Source organism: Taeniopygia guttata, chromosome 2, assembly GCF_048771995.1.
Source record: "Taeniopygia guttata chromosome 2, bTaeGut7.mat, whole genome shotgun sequence".
NCBI classification, from domain to species: Eukaryota; Metazoa; Chordata; class Aves; order Passeriformes; family Estrildidae; genus Taeniopygia; species Taeniopygia guttata.
In genome coordinates, this window is record NC_133026.1 from 77793334 (window position 1) to 77800842 (window position 7509).

The following is a 7509-nucleotide window of genomic DNA, read 5'->3' on the forward strand; positions in this document are numbered from 1 at the left end:
GTACATTTAGGTGCTGTTAGAGTCCATGTCTAATTTTAATGCTCTTCTAGATCAGTTTCACAGTTTGCTGTGCTGTTTATTTTTCTTTCTTAACTGTTGAGTAATTGGGGGGGAGCTGTTTTCCATCAACTGTGCGTGTGCTACCAGACCCTCTGCCTAAATCCTAGGAAAGAAGAAACCTTCTAAGCTACATATAAACTTCACAGCAAAAAATCCATCTGTGTGGGTTGTGTATCCATCTAGCTCATGGCTCTTTCACCTTTGTAAAGTGAAGGATAATGTTTTGTTTTGTCTTGTTTTGGTTTGGTTTTTTAATCCACTACAAGATTATGAAGAATACCGCCTTCACTTACAACCAAATTAAATTAGTTTAAAATTTATATGTCACTTTAATACTCTTTTTAGCCCATTTTCTCATCTGATTGCCTGGGATTCCAGGCATAGTATATTCAGATTTTTTATTATCCAACTTTTTGCTTTCCTCAGCCTGTGTTCTGACTATTTGTGATCCTGAAGAATCTGAAAGCCACTAATCTTCAATGACTCTTGTCATCTACAGAGAAGAGAGGTTGAAGAAGGATCTGTGGGTTTTCTGCTCTTGATACATTGAGGGGACAGTGGGTTGGGAGCCATTATGGATACTTCTGTCTTTCTCTAGTAAGCTCCCATATTCAAGAGCAGGCTGCAAATGGATGCCTAAAGAGGTCCAAAAATAATCTAAGTGCCAATATATACAAAAGGATCTTCCTTTGCTGCCTCTTCTGTAGTACACAAGAGCACCATAAAAGAGTTGGCCCTGTTCACTGATTACTAGCAATATTTGAATATTGCTGACCTAGCAGCTGTCAGAATATGCTCCTTGCTTAGCTTTTAATTAATGATATCTGAATCATAATAGAGGTAGATGACATCTGACAAGGTACGGATCAAATGGCCACATAAAAATTTCAGGTAGAGGCAATTTCTACTAGATAGCTAAAGATGCCAGAGATGGATCTTGCACTTTTAATTACCTTTTTACTGACACCATTGAGACCTTGCTGCAGAACACATAAATCAATACTTACTTTCATGGCCAAAGGAGAGCCACTATTAACATAAGAATTCAGAATAAGGGCTTCCTTAGATTAGTCTCGTGTGGGTGCACTATTACTTAGTAATTAATGGCAACAGAGAAAAGCTCAGACAGTCTCACTTTGAAATGGAAACACTCTGACAAGTAGATCCTTATTCCTCTTGTAGCAAAGAACTGCTTTCTCAACACAGCTACCTAGACAGCTAACATGAGGGATCCTTCCAGAACTAAAACCTGTTTTCTTTTCACAGGTCCTGTGAGGCACAGCACTGCCCATATGGAAATAAAATGGGGGGGGGGGGGGGAGGGGGAAGCAGGTGGGGCAAAACTTGGAAGCCACTGTCAAACTCTGCAAGCATCTTAATTGCATGGACTTGATCAAGTACTAATTTCCCAGCTGGATTCCCATCTTTCTGCAGCTTATCTTCTTTTTTTACTTCTTTTTCTTAGGTGTTTTACAAGGCATAGGACACTTTACCTCCATGATGTGGACTAAGCTCTTGTTTTCTAAAGTTTATGGTTTGCAGGGAGGCAAAGTGAGAGCACTTCTGGGCAGCTGGAATTCATGGCAGAAGACGTGGCTGCATAAATGCTGCTCTGCTTCGACATGAACTCAAAAAAGACTGTAAGAATTACCTGTTCTTACCTGGCAAGGGAAAAGGAGAAAGAAAAGTGAGCTGCCAGCAACCATTCTCCTTTGCAGTCCCAGAAAGGGATAGTCTTGCCATTTTAAAAAGTAGACTCTAGTCTTAAGAAGCTCTCAGTAACTTCTAGAGAGCCAAAACAGGTAATAATGTTAAGAATTAATAGTAGGATGCTCCCAATGTTTCTTAAGTTTAATGATGGAACTAGAAGTGGTGATCTGAATTGCAGATGGTAGTCGTTCTTTCCTCTCTGATTTGGCTTTGATAGTTCCTTTGATGTAGAAGAACTGTGAGCTTAATTTGCATAACATTACTCCCACTCTTATCAGTCTGCTGATGAGATATCTTTATTAAATTTTTCACTATTTCAGGATTATTTAAATATTTTCTGATTTTATAGTGATATTCTGCTTTACTACATAGGGAGCCTACTGATAAACATCTGGTACCTTATGAATTTTGATAGCTTTAGTATGGTATTTTAAATTTTTCTCCTGTTACAAATTACTCCACTCCATCAGAAATTACTACCATTCTTAATTGACATGCAATGTCTTTTCAGGAAATGGCAACTGGAGATGATTAAATGAGTACCAGAATAAAAAGTATGAACAAGTTCAATTGGTGAGTTCTCCTTTTATTAATATGAACATATGGGAAATTTACAAAACAAAACACAAAAATAAATATGTCTGTTATTATAAATTCTCCTCTAAGTTATAATGTTCATTTTTATTCTAACTTTTTCTTCCTCTCTTTCTTTTATATAACAGAATATCTCCAAAAAAATCTTTTCATGCTGGGCAAAAAAGAATAATAAAGATGTGTTTTGATTTTAAAGAAGAACCAGTTTTTGTCCAGAAAATAAATTAAGTTTTTTGAAACTCAGTTAAACATGAAATGCACAGTTGCTATTCTTATTTTCCTTAATTTATACAGTTATACTACAATAAAACATCACTCAGTTCTCAGTTTCTGACACTTTTTTTCTCTTATCTTCTGGTATATTGTTCAACTTTGTTTTCAGGCAGCGCAGTGAGATTAAAAAAAAAAAAATCCAGATTTGAAAACATATGAAAGATTTCCTTATTTTTATCTGTTAGAAGTCAGTTCAGGAGATGAAGTCTACTTTGTTGCTCAAAACAAAACCAACCAATCAGTTCTATTCTGATTTGCCAAGTTCCCCCATGCACATCCCTAGGACAGGAGAGAGGGAAGGTGCTGATGCACCCATGACCAAGGTCTAATTCTGTTTACATTTTGGAGGCTTCCACTGCAATTCAGCTAGCAATGGAAGCATTACTTGTTCAATATGCAGCCTACTAAGAACACTTTCTGTAAGAAAGGGCTTATTTACCTACAGATAAAAACAAGAATTAAAACAAAGGTTCTGGAAAACAGCATCAAGGAACTGCAAGGTTGCTTTTTTAGGAGGAGTGAGAAAGACTGCCAAAGACAATGTTGTGGACCTCTCTGCAGCTTGCAAATGATTTTTATTCCACCAGGTAATTTTTGTAAATTTTTATTTCACTGGTTGCTAATTTGCCTTTCCTCTAAATCAGATTTTCTTGAGGCATGTGAAAGTCCAAGAATGCAATTTACTATTGAGGTTCTTCTTGATAGCAAGAATGTACTAGACTCACACTGAAATTTAAAAAAAAAAAAAATCTGAGATTTTTTTTCCTTTTTAAAATTCCATTATAAAAAGCAGTACCTTAAAGTAGAATTCATTTAATAATGCAATGTAGTCTAGAAATTACATATGAAGGCTTAAATTAAACATCAAAGAATTACACCGCTGGCTTGTTCCTAATGTGTGTGCTTTGTAATCTATAGAACATGTTCAAGTAAAGAGAAAAGCAATTTACATGAATACTTAAATGATACAACCATTTAACCTGTGTGGTTGATTTTGATTGAAAATACATTCTCATTTCTTTCTCCCAAAGTAACCATTGATTTGTAATTTGAGTGATAATATGTAGCTAAGCATTAACACTTCAAATAATTTTTACATATCTGCAATGTCTATATTAGACAACAGGTTCTCTAATTACCATAAGGCTGTACACTTAATTTAATATACTTTAAAATGCAACACTTTTTAGATTGTGCTTTTCCTTCATTTAAAAGAACACTAAGAATTTGGAAGGGTACATGAAGAGGATCACTTTTTTATTTGATGAATTGTGTTTATAATAAAATGGCTCCAAAGATCAAATGAAAAATATCTGAGATGGCAGAAGGCAGGATATTAATGTATTGATATCATCTGGATAATAATACAGTATGTTCCTGAACTTAGAGGTCTTCAGAAACTCTGAGAACTAAAATGACTATGTTCTTCAGGTCTCAAAAAGTTATGAAGTACATTTAGATTTTAAAAGGTGTATGTCGTGCCAGTGTCAAACCATGACAGTGTACTTAGAAATAGGTGATATGTACACACACACACTTGTGACTGCAGTGCCCTGATGAAGCTGCGGAATACATCCATAAGGATCAACTCTCTTCTGACAGAATCTGCTCTACAAGGAATCAGTGGGTCTGGAGTACTCCCATGGTAGCTCCATACCTCACAGTGCAGGAAGCAACAATGCACAATATGTGTAAACATCTCAGCTGTCCACAGATGCCAGAACATCCCTTGAGGCATAGGGTAGCTTGTGTTCATGGTTACATCAATACACCAAACAGGGAGGCATAAAGTTTCTCTGTGTCACCTTTGCCCTTTTCTTACAGCTTCAGGCTAAGCACAAGCCCAAATTTGTTGCTGCAATGTGTTTGCATTGTGGCTAAGTTCTTTAATACTGAGTGCATTCCAAAAACACCCCTCTGTTCACTGTTCTCAAGGGTTAATTCAATAAAAAAAAACCACAATAAAAACTACTGAAAAATCTGGAACAGGAATGAAGCTGATTTACTGCTCCTTGGTTTCCCATGCTTCCAGTATAATAAAATGCCATTTTCAACACAGTGACTGCAGCTGACTTAGAATTTAACTTTCATTTGTTATTTTTAAAATTATTACTATTACTACGTAATTAAGATTTAGCACATCAGTCCTAAAAGCATGAGCCCTTGTAGTGGGAGGAGGAGGGGGTCAGAAGAGTTTAATTGATGATCCACTCATTGTGGAAGGATTCTCCTTTGAAAGTATCATCTTTTTGGGTGATCATTGAGAACAGAGGAAAACACTCATCCTAGGAAACGTGATAACAAAATGTCTTTAATGTCTGCAAGGACAGGAATCGGACTTTGTAATTCAAAAGAAAGCCCAGTGGATATTTTTAAAACAGCCAACAACACCTAATACAATTTTTTTTGGTGCTTCCCAGTTCCCTTGCTCTACCTGGCACTTAAGCTTGTGTATAGGAAGAACTTCTTAATATGGCTATGCTTTCCCTCTTTTTTTTTTCTATATGCAATTTTTGCTATGTACTGTCCACTTAGTTTGCTAAACAAACAAAATGTTTTTTAGAATGTGTGTTATACTGAAGTATGTTTCTTCCATAAGCTTATTTCACTTGTCACTCCATATACTGTGAGAAATGTTTGATCAGTGCCTGATTTTTAATTGAAAAGTAGTTCAAGACAACAGTCGAAATACTACTTAATTGCTTTTAGATGGCAGATTTTATTTTAAAGTACATTTTTCTGGGTGTGGGTATGAAAAAAATGCATTACTGTGAAGAAAATGACACTGATTGTGCTTCAAGTTTTCAGAGCACTGAATAAATACAGCCCGTACGGTGTTTCTCTTCAGGTCTGTACAAACACACAGACCTGACCTCAGGATGCAAATTCTATAAGGGGATAATTTTTGAAAGCAGTATTTTAACTTTTACTCATGCAATTGCCAAATTGTTCACAGGGCATTTAATGTTTTTTTTAAAGATACCAACTAAATTCACATTCTTTGTATCAAAAGAACTTGTTCCTTTATTGTGCAGATTTTTATACCATATGGAAGCGCAGTATCTTCTTGTTACTTGAAAGTTAGGCCTTTGCTTTACCAAATATTATGTGCCTCTGGGACAGGAAGAAAGCCTGTGCAATAGGTTTCTGCACCCTTGCTGGCATGTTCAGACAAATTAACTTGTCGTGACGAGTTGTGCTTGGTCTTCCCAAGGGGAGCCAGAGGGGTGTGGAGTTCCATAACACCACTTCACTTTTTTCTCAGTGAATGCCTATGATTTGTATCTATTTGAACAATTTTCTTTAAGCACATGATGCTTCCTCTCCAATTTCTGCACTTGCATAGACCTCATGTAATGTAAACCTACACCCTTCTCCTTGCAGTAGGTAGCTGAAACAGCCGAAAGCTGTTTAAATCTCCCTGGCAAAGGCTCTCCTCAGTCTCACCCACACTGGATATACATGCATGGTCTCCTGGCCATCAGACCCATCTGTCAGAATGGTGTGGTGCCCGTCCTCAGCCATGTGAGATAGATTCCCTGCAGCGCAGACACAAAGTAAGCTTTGGGTTTAGGGCAGGCATTCTGTATGGAGTAGCAAATAATGCCTATTATATGGGAAATAATACCTTTGGGCTATTAGAAGCACTATATGTTTATTTAGGCTACGTGTGTTATGCAGATACATGTCATGGGATATGTGAATGCAAAAGACATGAGACAAAATATTTGCACCTGGAAGCCTAAAATTAGACTCCTATGTATGTATGTCTGTGTAGAGACATATATATACACATATATGTATGTGTGTCTTGTTTTGCAAAAAGCAGAACTCTCTGCAGTCAGTCCCCTGTATGAAAACTGACACACACTCACACATTCTAAAAATCAAATCACTTGCAAATATGCACTTGAGAGACATCCAGAATGGTGGGTTTTTTTAGCAAGATGCTGTCCTTTAGCCTCACGCTTTTGTTGCTTATTTCTGGTACTGCTCAGGATAAGACTTCGATATGGAAGTGAGATTTGAAGAAACAGGCTCAGTCTCCTAAGTGCAGTCAGGCAATGCACCAATAGGGAGGTCGCATTTACTGCTGTGGAATTGCTTCTGGAGCATCACTTCAGGAACACACAGGCTGATTCACGCTGTCTTTTTCAAATAATGGACTGTGAGGCTCCAGCAAACTTTCTCTTCAGAGTTTTGTGTACAGCTGCTCTCTATGCACTCTCAGTGTGAGGTCTTCTGACTTCTTGCTCTGTGGGAGGGTGGGTTAGTTTTTGCTGGAAATGTGGGCTCAGTGATGGCAGTGTGCTGGCAGCAGAACAGCAGGAAGTCTTGCATACATCCACTGAGCCAAACAAAGGCCCCTTTGTGGGAGTGTAGCAGCTTCAGAATATACAGTTTGTCATCAGCAATTATCTGGGTGGCATAACTGAAGATCTGCCACAACACCTACAACCCTGAAACACAGTGTGCTTCTGGTGTATGGTCAGTTTTTTTATTATTCATTATTAGTCTAGATTCCCTTTGTAACAATCTGAGTAGGTAAAGGGGTCTCTACACCACCACATATAATGGATGTACACAGTTCCCCAAGCACTGTTAAATGTTGGAAAATGTAGAACAACAGGATAAATGAAAACCCATCCCACATATCTTTCTTTGTATTTATGGTTAGACCTCACAGAATTGTGTGAATTCCCTATTGTTTAAAAAGTCATTTTTGAGACACATAGAGGTCCATTTATACCTTCAGGATTCATTAGGGGCTGCTTCTAATAGAGGAGAATGGCAGTTGGTCACTAGTAATATTTTCAAACTTTTCTCTTTTCCAACATTAATTTAAAAGAAGAGGTTTATTCATGGATTCAG

The 7509-nt window shown here is 37.3% G+C and overlaps 1 long non-coding RNA gene across 1 annotated transcript; it reads left to right on the forward strand.

Annotated features, from left to right (window-relative positions):
• The first annotated feature begins 680 nt into the window (after positions 1 to 680).
• On the forward strand, positions 681 to 2690 carry LOC115494103 (uncharacterized). The gene is made up of 2 exons (XR_003959121.3): positions 681 to 2343; positions 2493 to 2690. It is a non-coding gene; the product is annotated as an uncharacterized lncRNA (long non-coding RNA).
• The last annotated feature ends 4819 nt before the right edge of the window (positions 2691 to 7509 follow it).